General features: G+C 41.4%; 1 protein-coding gene across 5 annotated transcripts in view; it reads right to left on the bottom strand.

Moving 5' to 3' along the window:
* Positions 1 to 5,271, bottom strand: part of RGS6 (regulator of G protein signaling 6) — a 553,489-nt gene extending 548,218 nt beyond the window's left edge. For all 5 annotated transcript variants that reach the window (XM_044231757.1, XM_044231758.1, XM_044231759.1 and 2 more), the window contains exon 1: positions 5,121 to 5,271. The gene's annotated coding sequence lies outside the window, so the exon portion shown is untranslated. The remainder of the gene's footprint in view (positions 1 to 5,120) is intronic.
* Positions 5,272 to 16,617: the final 11,346 nt, after the last annotated feature.

Genomic DNA, 16,617 nt, shown 5'->3' with positions numbered 1-16,617 from the left:
TTTCCTAAGAACCTTCTCAAATCTATGGAGCAGGGTTCTCCAAGGGACTTCGGAGTGCCCCAGATGTTAGGCCGATATAAGCAAGTCCTCAGGAACAGAAGAAGGGGCAACCATTATACCGAAATATTTACTTCCCAAAAGACTCACTTTGGAAGTGGTCATCAAGAGGACATGACCACCAGGTGACCCAGGAGCTGGACCTGGGCCCTCAGAGGCTCCTCACCCCCTCTCCTGCCCTTGGAATGTTTGCTGGACCATCGTTCCCCTAGTGGGAGCCATCTGCAAGGACACAGGCCTTGGAGAAGAAGGGGTTGTTAAGCTCCCTCTGGACTGAATACATACGTGAACCCCTTCAAGGCTGCTATAAAAACCTAAAGATTCTGGCAGGCAACACATTATGGAGATCTATTTAGCTTGCAGCTGCTGGAGACAAAGCTCATATGTAAATTTCCTTACCAATTAAACCTGCAACTACCAATCCAGTTTTCCAGACCTGTTTTCCCAGACTCCTTGCCCTCCTGTACCCAGATAGGTTTCCAATTACACTCAGCAAACTCCAAGGGCTGCAGACCAACAACAAGTAATCAAAATTATTACAAAATAGGCAATCGGTGTGGCAGGGTCCAGCCCCTGGCATCATGGTGCCTCCTTCATGAAGCACGCTATGTGAGTTCTCTTTTCCTCCTAACCACGCACACTCCAGGAGCACTTTGTTATCTCTGTTCTACAGAGGAGGAAACTGAGGTTCAGGAACCCAATCAACAGGGTTCTTCATTTCCTGTTCTATTAGTTCAAGAGGCACCAGCGTCGGGTCTCTGTCTGGGCTCAGAGCTGGCCAGGTGTCGGGGAGCACAGTACAGGGGCCCTGGGTCCTCCAGAGGGCAGCCACGCTAGTTCCCGTTCGTGCAGGTTCAAGCAGCCATCATCGGAGAGGGCTTTGCTTGTGGTGTGAAGCCCTCCTGGCAAGAAAATATCTTCCTGGGTAGAGCAGACACTAGGGAATAATAAGGGCATAAGAGAACTTACTGCCTAAAAACTTAAAGGTGCCTTTTTCATTTTACGGTTTTCCTTAGCATCTACAGAGACCAAGACAGCGGGTCTCCACAACTTATTTGGATAGGCTGGTTGTGAGAACATCAACTTTGTTCCTATTCAAGTATTTACATATTTTTTAAGTCTCCATCCATAAAAAGGGGGTTGTCTGCACCCTCTGTTTCTAACACCTAGGTAGAAGGATTAATTGTCTGATCACAAGGCAGCTATGCAAGGATGATCAAACATTGTAACTGGGGTATTTCGGCCAGCTGGACTCTCCTGGCCTTCAGATGCATTCATTCAATGTCCGTAGAGGGAAGTAATGAAGAACACCCTTGGGTGTCAGGCAGAAATCAGGCCTGGGTCTGATTTCTGGCGTGGCCACTGATCGGTTTCATGGACTGACGCAGGTGAATGTTTTCTCCAAGTCTTAGGTCCGCATTTTGTGATGTTCTAATGATCATTGTTCTACCTTCTGGATGCAGTTGGGGAGAGGAGTCTAGGCCACTGCTTCTCTGACTTTCTGCTTTTGTAGTTAAGATAATTAATAGTGAATCTACACACATACACTCTTTTGGAAATGTACATGTGATAGAAAATGAATTGCTTCTTTCAGATGTCAGGAAGGCAGCAGTGAAGCATACATAAGCTTTGCAGTTTGTAACATTTCAAGCAGGTACTCTGAGTTATTTAAGATAACTCATTAAATGTTCATTTTAATGGCCTACTCGTAAGCACTTTTGCTTTCCTTGCTGTCTGAAGAACTGGGTTTCGTGACTGAATATTACTCTTACTATAGACTTAATGGTTCCAAATTTTGGATGATTACCTTTTTTATCTTGACCAAATTTAAGAAAGTTTTACCCACAGATAAAACTAATATTGATTCAACCGATGCTTACTGAGGTCCTACTGGCAGGTGCATTGCCGGGCACTAGGCAGATAGATGCCAAGAAAAATGAAAAAGGGATTCTTCCCCCAAAGAGCTTATCATCTAGTTCTGGATATCATTCCCAGACCTCAGAGTCAGCATCATCTGGGGACTTGCCAGAAATGTAAATTCTCAGGTGTCACCCCAGACCCGATTACATCAGAGACTCTGGGGTTGACCCCCAACCATCTGTGTTCGAAAAAGTACCCTTTGAACAACTAGCATCATCGTCAAATATCATAACAACAAATAGGTTAGTTTATTAACTAAATCTCAAAATTTCATTTATCTTTTGAGGAAACAGACCAGGGGGCAAAGGCCACATGAGGTGGAGAAATTAAAACCAGAATTCAGGTATCCCCCCTCCAAACACACACTCAAACCTACACATGGCCAAGGTTCTTTTTCTTTTCTGACACTTTAATCCCTAAATCTGATGGGGAGCCCTAAGTATATCCAACCCAACGTGAAAACCTTCATTTTTCAAAGAAAACAGAAAAACAGAGAAACTCCTCTCTTGGAAAATAAGGATCACTAACAAAATTCAAATCTGATCTATCAAAACCATACAGTAAACTAGCAGTAATTTCCCAAACCTTTAACAGTCCAAGTTCCATTTTCAACATTTGAAAACTAGGAAGGCTGGGGGAGAGAAGCATAAAAATGCAATGAATAATGTGATCAGAATAAAATCTGGGAAAATATACAATATGCAGAAATATCAACTGTGGTTCACCTTCCATGGGAGAATTACAATCCCTTTTCTTTGTATTTTTCCGAATTTTTCCCAATGGTTACATATTACTTTGGTAATTGAGAAAAAGTAAAACTGTTTTTTGAAATGTTACCTCCAAATCACTTGACATGAAGGTTTATTTTGTAATTCCATTTCTCTCCATACAGCAGGATACTGTGTGTGTGTAGTAATTATTTATATCATGCCATATGTTACGATGAAGATGAAATTCAGTAAATATATTCCTTCCAGCTGGCACTAACATGAAGAGGTTAAATGCTTTCCTAGGTTCAAAGCACTATGAATTAAGATAAGCTAACTGCGAAGTAAAGGAAACATTTACTGAAATCTCTGAGAGCATCCCTTTTGAAAAACGTTGATGTGACACATAGCTCCTTACTCATACCGCCCTGATGTTTAACCTCTGGCACAAAACAGAATGTTCAGCAATTCCTGGCAAAATCTTAGGAGTTCAGGGGATAAAATGCATGGGGGATATTAGAGAAATAAGAAACAGAATGATCCTACTTTCACATAAAATTCTGTCCCTGTGGATAAAAAGACGTCCAAAATTACTGGCAGATTTCATTGTCCTCAGTACCCTTTAGAAAATGTTTTTTCTTTATCAAGAAATGTTTGCTCATTAAAAAATATCTATATCAGTTACTTTATTCGAGAAGTCATAAATAAACAAATAAATAAGGACCGTCTGATTTAAAGAGACGTTTCTGCCGTAAAAACATTGCTGTAATGTTTCACTTTATAAGACAAATTCATCGCATGAAGAAAAACTAGCATTGCTTTACTGAAACTCTGAGCAAAAGAAACGCAGTGAGTGTTAATTCAAGTCTCTTAAATGAAGCAGAGAAGTAAAGTTAACCAAGGTGACGACTACAGAAAAGGAAATCCTAGTGGCTACCTGTTTTACCAAAATATCTCACAACAGCTGATATTTCTAGAATTTACAGACGCTTTCAGAAAAGAATGAGTTATGAGGTGTATATACTATACCCCAACATTTATAGTATCTAAGATCACCAGACTTATGCAACAATTTGGCTTGACAGTAGTATCAGAGAACTCAGAAAGAACTTATTATCTTAGGTTTGGCTGTTTAGCATGCAAGCTTTCACTTACAGAGGGGCATTGCCAAAAAGCCTCAAATTTCCCTCAGTTCTCTGCTTACTTTCTTTCACAGAGCAGTCTCACCCATTGCAAAATTAATAAATAATAATAAATGATATGAATGTACAACTTACAGAAAGTTTCTCCAACCCCTAGCTCCCATTCCATATAATTACCTATCTGCCTATGGAAGTTGGTCTATAGAAGCCTTGCTGTGAATGTAGCAAGCTAAAACCTACAAGAGTCCCATTTCAACCACTTTTTGACAGAACCCACACAAACTTGTGGCTCAGTCTGTAACTCCCTCCAGACCCTTAGAAGCCTGGTTCGCATTCTTCCATCTCTCAACCCCCTCTGGTGAGAAAAGGGTCCAATGTTGGGTTTTGCCTTATAAAGACTGCCTGTTTCTGCAGTTTTACTTTGGGGCTGCTCAAAGGTATTGATTAGAAATTACAAATCCAGCTTCTAACCATTGATAAATGCTGAGGAAACAATACCAAACCAACGAGCCCCAAATATCTTCAACCTGTAACACAGAAATATCACTCTTCTCAAGAAATAATGTTCCTACTCCATCAAACTTAAAAAATAATAATAATAAGATAAGATAGAACAGCTTTCATTCTGAACAACATTAAATTTTCTGGGTCACTTTTTTCTGTCTCATCGGGCCACGTTTACAACCTGACAGGGACGGCAAAGACGGTCTCTTCACGCTGCCAGGTTGGTTGTCGCCCTCTGAGAACGAATACCTTACCGTCCCCTTCCCTGCAGCCGTTCCCCCAAAAACAGACCTCCCACCCGCCCTGCCCTCCACACCTCACCACTCGCTTTTCTTTTCCTCCAAGCCCCAAAAGTGCGAGCTTCTCAGAAAGAAAAAGTTAATGAACCTCTGCTCCTGGGATAAAGGTGCCCCACCTGCGATCACAAAATCGGAAGACTGGAAATTCCTAAGAGCGCGTCCCCTCTGCGCGCTGGACCCACTCAGTGAGCGCTTCACACCCAGAAACCCGGGAACATGATTTATATGCAGACCTGCACCCATCCCACACAAGTCCGCACGCCAGCTTGCCTAACCACTTATGTAAGCTCGTGCCTCTACAGTCCCAAACTGCACACACACACACACACACACACTCACCGACACCTGTCACGCATCTGAAATGGACAGCATCCACACCCAGGAGATGAAATGAAATCAACACATATGAATTGGGGGGGAGGGGTCTACCGTTTTAAAACATCTTTTCCCCCCATTTGTTTCTTGCCCGTTTTTGTCACAACTACAATTACCTTAGCAACCAAAGAATTGCACTGACTCCCCCTCCGGCTTCTGAATTTCTCCTAAAGCCAAGCTTGCGCCAGGTTCATGGAAAAGCTAGAGAAGCCCAGAGAACGAGGGACCCGCAGCCTCTGTGGGGCGGAGGGGACGTCCGAGGCGGTGTCCCCGCTGCTCTCCAGCGACCCGCCTCGTCTTTGCGACTTGCCGCGGTGGCGAGCGCGGGGCTCAGCGAGCGGAGAGCGAAGCCCGGGGCCGGCGAGGAGGCGCGGCGGGTCGCATGGTGCCTGGGGCGCGGGGCGCTCGGGGTCTCCGGCGCTCGGCCCTCGCCCGCCTCGGCCGCCCCAGGACGCCGGGGTCCGCGGAGATTGGTCCGCCCCCTCGGCGCCCGCGGGTTTCCGCAGCTGGGGGAAGCCGGAGCCGGGCGGAGCTCTCGCCGCGAGCAGGGCCGGGCGCAGGAGCTGCCCCAACTAGCGAAGTCGCTCGGCTCCGCCGCTCGCGAACCGCCGCAGCGGCGCCCGCTGTCGGGTGTCTAGCAGAGCTGCAACCCCGCGCCGCGCGCACCTGGGCGCCGGCACCTGGGCCCCGAGTCGCACGGCGCGGGGCGGGGCCGGGGCGGGGTCGGGCGGGGTCGGGGTGGGGCCTGGGCGAGGGCCGGGGCGAGGGCCGGGGCGGGGGCCGGGAGGGGCCGAGGCACCTGCGCGCGCCCGCCGGGCTCACCTGCTCCCAGCGCCGCGGATGCTGCCGACTGTGATTGTGATGTGCACGAGCCAGGGAAAGCCTAGAAATTCCTGCACTTTAGCTGCGTCCGAGAAAACTGGCAGACTGGCTCAGCGACGCGGAGTCTCCTTTGGTCAGTCCCGAGAGCTGGCCGCGTCTGGAAACTTCAGTGGCGTCGAGGTTGTCTAAGGGATTCCAGGTCCGAAGTGATTTTGCCCGGTAGCTTGGAATCGCCGACGTGTGCCTGGCGCCCCCTAAATTAAAATGGGCCACCGCGATCGTCAGGGATATTGTTACTAACCTCGTTATTTTTATCGATTCAACATTTACACAACGTGCTGTATTTGGAATATTTTATGAGCATTCGTATCTGGAACACCACAAAAGAATTTTTAAGAAAAATTAACTCTGCAAATATTCTTGGGGAAAAAAGAAAAAAGTTGAAGACAGAAAATGAGGAAGGGTAATTTGAACAGAAGACATCCTTTAATGTGGGGTCTTTGAAACTGGATATTTACCTAAAACCTCAGGAAGATGCATGTGAAAACAATAAGATTGTGGGTGCTGGATGGTAACCATGGGAATGGTATGCAATATCGATGTAACCAATATCAAGAGTAAATTGAAGATTTATTCTTGAATTGTATTGTGTTACCAGGAAAACAAAAACTTGAAATAAAAGGTTTCTAAGGACGGACGACCTGGGCTGTCTTCATCCACTTGGGTCCAGATGTTGAAATTTAAAGTCTCCTTCCCAATATAAGAGCTCCCTTCCCACCGTCCTAAACTGAGTAGTGGATATATTCACTCTTTAATCCAGTAAGCAGCAATTAGCATCTGCCCTGTGTCAGACCCTCTGCTAAGCACTAGAAATTGATGAAGTCTCTGGCCTCAGACCCTTTTGCCTAATGGGGACAGTGACACATGCAGATATATGTATTACCTTGGGCTAAGTCACGAAAGTGGTGCCACCAAAACCTGGAAGAAAACCTGCAACCTAAGGAAACCACACTTAAAATTAATGAGTAAAATATAATTTCAATTGATGTCCCAGTTATTTGGTTTATTAAAATTGAAATATAAAATGTTTCCTTCCCCAGGTTTAGCACTTGGCTTAAGCATCTTTGTGGAGCTGGCTGCAGTTGTGTAACACTTGGAAAACAGGCTGCTTACCAAGAGATCGTTGGTGATTGGGGCTCTTCCTCCTCGTGGACTCTGCATTTCTGAGACCAGCAGAGGGTCAGTCATGAGGGAACATCTGAAGAAAGACCTCACTGTGTATTTCCCTTGATACAGTAGCATCGAAAATAAAATACTTCGGAATAAACCAAGGAGATGAAAGATTCACATACTGACAATTGCAAGGCACTGGTGAAAGAAATTGAAGAAGACACAAATAAATGGAAAGATGTCCCATGTTCATGGATTGAAAGAGTTAATATTATAAAAAATATTCATACTACCCAAAGCCATTTACAGATTCAGCATAATTTCTGTCAAAATTCCAATACCATTTTACACTGAAAAAAAGAATCCTAAAATGTATATGGTATCATAAAAGACCCCAAATAGCCAAAGCAGTAAAGAGCAGGAAGAGTAAAGCTAAAGGCATCTCACTACCTGGTTTCACAAAGCTATAGTAATCAAAACAGCATGGTATTAGCGTAAAAACAGAGAAGTAGACCAATGCAGAGCCCAGAAATAAGCCCACTCATATACAGTCAATGAATGTTTGACGAGGGAGCCAAGAATATTCAGTGGGGAAAGGATAGTCTCTTCAATAATGTATATTAGGAAAGCTGAATAGTCACTTGCAGAAGAATGAAAAGGGACCCCTATCTTATACAACTCACAAAAATCAACTCCAAATGGATTAAAGACTTAAATGTAAGATACAAAATGGAAAAACTACTAGAAGAAAACAGAGGAAAACCTCTTTACTGTTGGTCTTGGCAATAATTTTTTGGATATGACTTCAGAAAACACAAGTAACAAAAGTAAAAATAAACAAGTGCGACTACATCAAACTAAATAGCTTCTATATGGCAAAGGAAACAGCAAATGAAAAGGCAGCTTATAGAATGGAGAGAAAATATTTTCAAATCATCTAGCTGATAAGGGTTAATATCCAAAATGTATAAGAACTCAAATAACTCAATAGAAACCAGTTTAAAAAATGGGTAAAGGACTTAATAGACATTTTTCCAAAGAAGACATACAGATGGCCAACAGGTACATGAAAAAATCTTCAACGTCACTAATCACTAATTTTAAGGAAATGCAAATTAAAACCACAATAAGATATCACTTCACACCTGTTAGGATGGTATTTTCAAAAAGACAAATGACAAGTATTATCGAGAAAGTAGAGAAAGGGGAACACTTGAACACTGTTGATGAGAATGTGAATTGGTGTAGCCACTATGGAAAACAGTACAGAGTTTCCTCAAAAAATTAAAAATAGAACTACCACATGATCCAGCAATTTCACTTCTGGATATAAAAAAAAAAAAGATACGTGCAACCCCATGTTCATTGCATCATTACCTATAATAGCCAAGACATGGAAACAACCTAAGTGTCCATGGACACATGAATGGGTCACACACACACACACACACACGCACATGCACATGCACTTACTATTATTATCAAAATTATTATGAAATTCCAATGGAATTTTTCACAGAAATAACCAGTATTTGCTATACCAAAAAGAAGGAAATCTTGTTACTTGCAACAATATGGATGGACCTTGAGGGAACTAAACTAAGTGAGATAAATCAGAGAAAGACATATACTGTATGAATTCACTGTGGAATCTAAAAAAGTTGAACTCACAGGAATACATAGTAGAATGGCAGTTACCAGGGGATGGGAGAAATGAGAAGGCGTTGATCAAAGGGTACAAACCTAGTTATTAGACGCATAAGTTCTAGGGATCTAATGCACAGCATGATGACCACAATTAACAATACTGTATTATACTTAAAAGTCATTAACAGAGTAAATTTTAATTGTTATGCACACAGAAAGTGGTAATTCCATGAGGAGATGGAAGTGTTAACTAACCTTATTATGGTACTCATTTTGTAATATATACATGAATCAAATAATCACAGAGTACACCTTGAACTTCATGTTATATATATCGGTAATATCTCAATAAAGCTAGGGACAAATGTTTATATAAAACCATATATAATATATGTACTTATATTGATATATTTTATATATTATATGGGCTTTCTAATACATGATATATAATTTCTTATATAAATATGGAAAATATTTTATTTCATTGTGTTCAATTTCATATGAAATATTTAATTACACACATATACATATACTTACATCTATAACACGCACATAGACATATATACTATAAAATTTTATAATGTATATAATTTATATATAATTTAATATAACACATTTATACTATAAATATAATTTATATATATGTATATAATAAAAATAACTAACTTCATAGAGACAGGCCATAATTTTTGCTGCCATGTTCAGCACATTGGTTTACATACCAAGAATTGAGCAAACAAATACATATATTAAGGATATAGGAGGCAGTTTTCTCAGTGTTGAAGAAGGGAATTATAGGTATAAAAAGAAGGAAGATTAAAGGAAACCCAGTGATGTGACTTGAAATTAGAGGAAATGGTATAAAATTATTTTTAATTTACATAGATAAAAAGATAGAAAAATATATGTAGAGGTATATGTGTGTATATATGTTGATATGTTTCCTAGTTCTGTCCACTGAGAAAGTCTGAATCCAACAGTACCCCAGTAGCTATGAAAACACCTAACACTCAGACTCTGATTTTTTTAATTTAATTTTATTTTTTCAGTGTTCCAAGATTCATTATGTACCACACCCAGTGCTCCATGCAATATGTGCCCTCCTTAATACCCTCTACCAGGCTCACCCTACCCACCACCCTCCTCCACTCTAAAACCCTCAGTTTGTTTCTCAGAGTCCACAGTCTCTCACGGTTCCTCTCCCCTCCAATTTCCCCCAACTCACTTCTCCTCTCCTTCACCCAATGTCCTCCGTGTTATTCCTTATGCTCCACAAGTAAGTGAAACCGTATGATAATTGACTTTTTCTGTGTGACTTATTTCACTCAGCATAATCTCCTCCAGTCCCATCCATGTTGATACAAAAGTTGGGTATTACAAGGGGTGTTAGAGAGGAGTAGGGAATTTGGGTAAATTGGAAGGGGAGGTGAACCATGAGAGACTATGGACTCTGAAAAACAATCTGAGGAGTTTGAAGTGGCGGGGGGGGGTGGGAGGTTGGGGTACCAGGTGGTGGGTATTATAGAGGGCACAGCTTGCATGGAGCACTGGGTGTGGTGAAAAAATAATGAATACTGTTTTTCTGAAAATAAATAAATTGAAAAAAACAAAAACAAAAACAAAAGTTGGGTATTCATTCTTTCTGATGGAGGTATAATACTCCATTGTATATATGGACCACATCTTCTTTACCCATTCATCTGTTGAAGGGCATTTTGGCTCTTTCCACATTTTGGTGACTATGGCCATTGCTACTATGAACATTGGAGTACATATAGCCCTTCTGTCAGACTCTGATTTTTATTTTTTTTTTAAAGATTTTATTTATTTATTTGAGAGAGAGAGACAGTGAGAGAGAGCATGAGTGAGGAGAAGGTCAGAGAGCGAAGCAGACTCCCCATGGAGCTGGGAGCCCGATGTGGGACTCAATCCCGGGACTCCAGGATCACGCCCTGAGCCGAAGGCAGTCGTCCAACCAACTGAGCCACCCAGGCGTCCCAGACTCTGATTTTTAAATACCATTCTCCACCAAAAGGAACCATAGCTCCATGACGTAGTGGGTGAAACTGGAATAATTTGTTGTGCAAGAAAATAAGAAGGTACTTAAAGAATTATGGAGCTATGTCAAAAGAATGTAGGAGCCTGAAGAGGTCTCCACTGGCCAAATCTAGGACAATTTAAGCATCAAAATGAATAATGACAGTGACAAGTTATAACTTTTGAGTAAAATAGAAATCAATGAGTCCATTCTGGTAGAAAGAAAAAAAAAGGAGAAAGGAAAGCTTTACTGGTAGAATACCACTAATAGGTGAAGAAAGAAAGAATTAGAAAATCACCATTTTGCTGCTACTGTTATAAATGATTCAAGCCAGAATCATGAATGGATGTTAAAATTTGTGAGTAAAATTTGATAAGGAACAAGATATTTACAGAGTCTCAATGTATGTCCCCCAAAATACCCACTAATTCTCATCAATATATCATTAATTATTAATTAATAAGCACTGCATATTTACCAGTTAACATGACTGCTATAATACTTGGGAGATAGCATCTTAATCAACCGGCAAAAGCTCACATAAATAAAAACTGGTAATGGAAAAAACCAACCTCGTGTTGCCTCCTGATATAATACAGTGAGAACACAGCAGTACTTCTACATAAATATATAAGTCATGATGAAGCATCAGACAAATGCAAACTGAGAGAAATTCAAGTGACTGGCATGGACTCTTCAAAAAAGTGCCAAGGCTATGAAGGTAAAGATTGTTCCAGATTAAAAGTCACTATAGAGACAAGACAACTAAATGCAACAGGTGATCTTTAATGGGATCCAAGACAATATTGACAAAAATGATAATAATAGCATAATTGGTAAAATTTTAGTGGACTTAATTAGATTAAATTGGGTCAATGTTATTTTCCTGTTGTAAGATTATACTGTGGTTATTTAGGAGTTTGTTTTTGTTTTGTTTTTAGAAGATACACACTGACGTACAATGGGGTAAATTAGTGAGCAAGGGAGCAAGCAAGCAGAGTGGGGGGTGGGGGTTGAGTTGTAACTTACTCTCAGTTGATTCAGAAATGTTAACAACTCCAGAGTATGAGGGAGCTCTTTGAACTATTTTTCGCAAAAAAAAAAAAAAAAAAGTTTATAAAATATTTTATAATATTTTATGACTTACATAATATTTTATGTATTTATGTAAAATATAATATTTTATGACTTACTTTATAATATTTTATGACTTACATAAAATATTTTATAATTTAAAATGATTTCAAAATAAAAGTTAAAAAAATCAAGGTGTAATTATCCTCTTTACAACAAAAACAAAGAAACAAAATGACAACAAAAACCGCCTTTGCTTTCAAAAGTGTTTGCCATGGGTTTTCTTTAAGAATCAGGTCACTGTTAGCTGTACTGCAAATATGATCTGATCTACTATTTTGCGAATATACAAGATAATGTGATTCAGCCTAACATGTCATTCATTCACTCAGAAATTATTTAATAAGGAAGGGCATGCTGTGTACAGGATCTTTCCCAAAACTCCTCCATAGTATAAAATGAAATACATGTATAGGTAAACTCCTAAACCTTTTGATCACTTCATCACCAAGTGAGAAGTTGCAGGGAAGTATGTAATAGAACTGATCATGGTGTAGCTCTCAAATGGGGTGACAAATTGAACAGAATGAAAACAAGTTGGCAATTTAGTTGCAATGACTGAATTGGCAGGCGAAGGTGGGAAAATATGGTTAGTGTCAGTGCATTTGGTGCATGTGTGCATGGCAATGAGTTTGGAGAGCATAAGGGCTTTGGCACTATGTGGTCTATTTCCCAGGATGGTGAATTTGTGACAGTTGACAGCTGATGCTGCTTTTCTTAAGACCCCCACATTTTCTTTCCCTCACTCTGTAGTGTAGTCTTTTTCTTTTCCTCAGAGTTAAGGGCTATTTTCTTTACACTCTGACAACAAAAGGAAAAAAGATTCTAAGTAAATGTTCCCTCCTGTTTAGTCCTGAGAGGAAACAAATTTCCTGGTTAGGTACTTTAGAAAAGGGTATTCCTCAAGGGATGGCTTGAAGGCCAGAGCTTCCATATCACCTGAGTCATTTATGAAACTTAGCAATAAAGATTCTAGAAGGCCATGGGACCAAGGAATCTGCTTTTGATCAACAATTTGCATTAGTTTGCAAACTGGCTTCTGTAAATGGAGGGCAAGGAGACTGAGAAAAGGGGCAGGACACTCCAGATTGATAGGTAAGAATTTTAATAAACAAGGGAACTTACATATGAGTCTTGTCTTGAGCAGCCACAAGGTAAGTAAATCCCTGCATCCACCTGCCAGAATCTTAAAGTTTCTGTAGAGACCTCAGCAGGGTCCAGCCCACATATCCAGTCCAGTTGGTCTCAACAACACATTATTCTCACAAGGCTGCATCCTTGAAATGGCCCCAAGTGTAGGAAGAGAGGACAAAACGTATATTCTGAGGATGGGGAGGGGGTGAGAAGCCTCTAGTTGCCTACATCCAGCTTGAGGGTGAACTAGTGGTCATGTCTTCTTGATTACCTCCCTCTGACAGTCTGTGACTGACCCACAACCTGTGGGATGCTTCCTTCTTAGAATGCCCAGCATTTCTGTTACTCCTAATTGCATAATCTCTTTCTCAGGAGAGGACTGTGGCAAGCAAGCTCATTACAGCATGAGGCGGATTTCACGATGATAGTTGAGCACTGAATCTGCGGTTTTGAAAGTCATGTGTCAGGAGATGGATGTGTTTATGTCATGGTGCTGGAATGGTAATGTCTGCAACTCAGAAGGAGTGTTAAGTCAGGACAGAATTCATATTTACAAAGGCCCAGTGCTTCATAATCGAGATGCAGGGATATGTCCATATGTAACCAATACACATAGGAGAAAGTTTACATCAACAACATTTTTAAAAACCTACATCATGGGGTGCCTGGGTGGCTCAGTCATTAGTTAAGCATCTGCTTTCAGCTCAGGTCATGATCCCAGGGTCCTGGATGGAGTCCCACATCGAGCTCCCTGTTCAGTGGGAAGCCTGCTTCTCCCTCTCCCACACCCCCTGCTTGTGTTCCCTCCCTCCCTCTCTCTCTCTCTCTCTCTCTCATTCTGTCAACTAACTAACTAAATAAATAAATAATCTTAAAAAAAGGAAAGAAACCTATCTCAGCCCCAAAATAACCATGAAACCAGTTGTTTGGGCCAAACGTCTTCATCAGATCATCTCAGAGACTCTCTTTCTGTCGGATACCACCATCCAGATGTTGTGGTCAGAACTGTCACAGACTAGGCGGCTGCTTGTGTGATGTGACTTGAAATGTTTGACAGGTCCCCTCAACCAAAAATATCTTTTGTTCACCCTTCCCTCAACACCCTCCTGTGGGGTGTGGGATTCCCACAGTTTATCAAATTCAGTTATAAACATGTCTGTTTGGGACCACGGTAAAACGGTCAGGGAGGTCCTTCAAGAAGAAAGATCCTTCGTTGAGGCAAAAATCTGTCAGTTACAATCTCCATCAAAATCCACCTAAGACTGCAGGTAGCACCCCAAAATAAGAACATTGAAGTTGAACATGTAACACCCTCTGTAAAACACAGCTAAGCTTTCTTCTTGAGGAGAACCATACTTTAAGCCAGAAGAGGCCATTCGCAGGTGTTGAAGTATCAGAGCTCCGCTCCCTGGGTATTCTCGACCTTCTTCAGAATCTTGTGTTTGCCAGCTCCTCATCGATATTCTGAAAAGCGTAGAAATGAAACCGGTGCTATTTGCCCAGACCAAAGCCCAGGTGGATAACCCTGTTTCTCGGGACAATAGAACTGTATGCTCTGCTCAAAATAAACTTTCCTGTAGTGTCTTTTGTCCCTTTTCACACCATCACCCAAGACCCAGTAGCAGTTTTCTCTTTAGTCTGTAGAACATTTTATGACTTGGAAAAGTTCCTTCTTTCTCCTTTGTATCCAGCCACCTCCCTCCACCCCCACTAGGCAGCCACGAATCTGTTTTCTGTCCCCATGGCTTTGCCTTCCCCATAATGTCATACAAAAAAATTGTACAGTACACAGTTGTTTGTGTTATGCTTCTTGGCATAATGCCTTTGAGATCCATCCACAATGGCGCATGCCGCCTCAGTCCGTTCACTTTTACTGCCGACTAGTGTTTTCATTATACGGGTACACCCCCATTTGTTTATCCATACCCGCTGCCTTTTGATTGATAAGTATCATGCTTCTGATATGCTCTTCTCCCAGGAGGCCATCACCCATTTGAAATTTACTGATCTATAGAACATGCAAATAAACTCTGCAATCAGACACTGTTTATTGTCTACCAAACCCATTCCCCCTATTGTCCCCATCCTTGGACCTTGAGTACTCTCTGCTTCTTTACTGGTTTCCTCCACTTCTGGCAGCCATAACTAAGAGGACCTATTCCCACTTCCACCAGAGTGGATCTTCATTAGGACTAAACTGCTCATGGTAGATCCATTTCTGTGGCCATGTTGTAGTTATGACCAATAAGACTTGATGGAAAATCTGGGGGCGGGGGGTACGTCTGCAATAATCTAAGGAATCAGTACCAGAGATGTGAAACAGGTGGAAGTTAAAGCCATGGAAATTAGAGAATTTTCTGTAGCAGCGACAGTGTCTGCAGACAGCAAAACGGGTTCAAAATCGGGAGACTCCTTCAACCACATAATTTGTGTTAATTATACTTACTCAGACACACACACATATCCTGCTACAAGCCCATGGACCTTCCCCTCCCACTGAAAATCACTATTCTAGTCCTTCTTATGAGGTTTCCAGCTGGAACCTCAGGAACTAATGGATTTTAACCTGCATCTCAGCAAGATGTAAGTGTGTCCATTAGATTTAATGTACACACAAGTAAGTAGTTAACATCTAAAATACTCTGACCAGAAGAAATGCTATTTTAAGGGGGAAGGAGTGGCACCCCAAGTTGATCTTCTCTCCATTCGCAAGAAAGAATTATATGAGAGATCTTTGAGCTCTTTTCCAGTAACTCAGAATGTCTTCTTACTCCTCTTTCTTTCCATTCTGACCTCCTTTCCTGAGGAAGTGGTTATTTCCTCTCTCGTTCTCCACAGTAGACCTCGGCTCCATCATGCACACTCAGCCATCAGCCCTCCTTACCACCGCCCCCTCTCGGTGCTTCAGTGTGGGGGTTTTCCTTCCATCTCCTTCCCTACGTGGTTGACATCACAACTCTCATCATTTGTAAGGAACATGATTATTCTACAGCAAACTGGGAACATAACAGCAACCAAAGGTAATTCCTAAATCTTATAGTCTGGGTAATCATACTGCTCCGCTGTCTTGTGTATGTTAACCACTGAGAAGCAACAATTAGTACTCAGTCTCCTCTTCTCCTCAGCCCTAGCGGCAACAGATGACAAAGACCTGGGTCTGAATTAACAGGTGTTATGGGTTTTCCTAAACCTAATACAATTAGTTTACCCTGTTCATGTGAGGGTGGGCTGCCTGTATAATATTTCTAGCCTTTCTACATATTTTGAGTTCCGCTAATTTCTCCAATGAGAAATATTTCTAATGTACACTGTGCTAATTAACAAATCCTCTGGTGTTGATGGGATATAAAGATAATTGAGCTGTGTTTATTAAGCCCACCCCCTCACACACACGCACCTGGGGTTCATGTAAGAGTCTCTAGGAAATCTCTAACTACTCCTGGAATAGGCACTCCTAACTAGGATATTTCAAATATTAAGTAACTGCCTGCTTCTCTGTTCGTTAAACTTCTCTAACACATGGACATCTTGTTGACACTCAGGTTAAAAACACAGGTGCCTCATCCCCAAAAATCTGTTAAATCAGAAACTTACAATAGGACTAAAAAAATCATTGAGGTACCATGCTCTCAAGGTAATTCAAGTGGGTCAAATACAGCTTAGAGTTT

The sequence above is a fragment of the Neovison vison genome, chromosome 13, assembly GCF_020171115.1.
Source record: "Neovison vison isolate M4711 chromosome 13, ASM_NN_V1, whole genome shotgun sequence".
NCBI classification, from domain to species: Eukaryota; Metazoa; Chordata; class Mammalia; order Carnivora; family Mustelidae; genus Neogale; species Neogale vison.
This window is presented reverse-complemented; position numbering and strand designations above follow the sequence as displayed.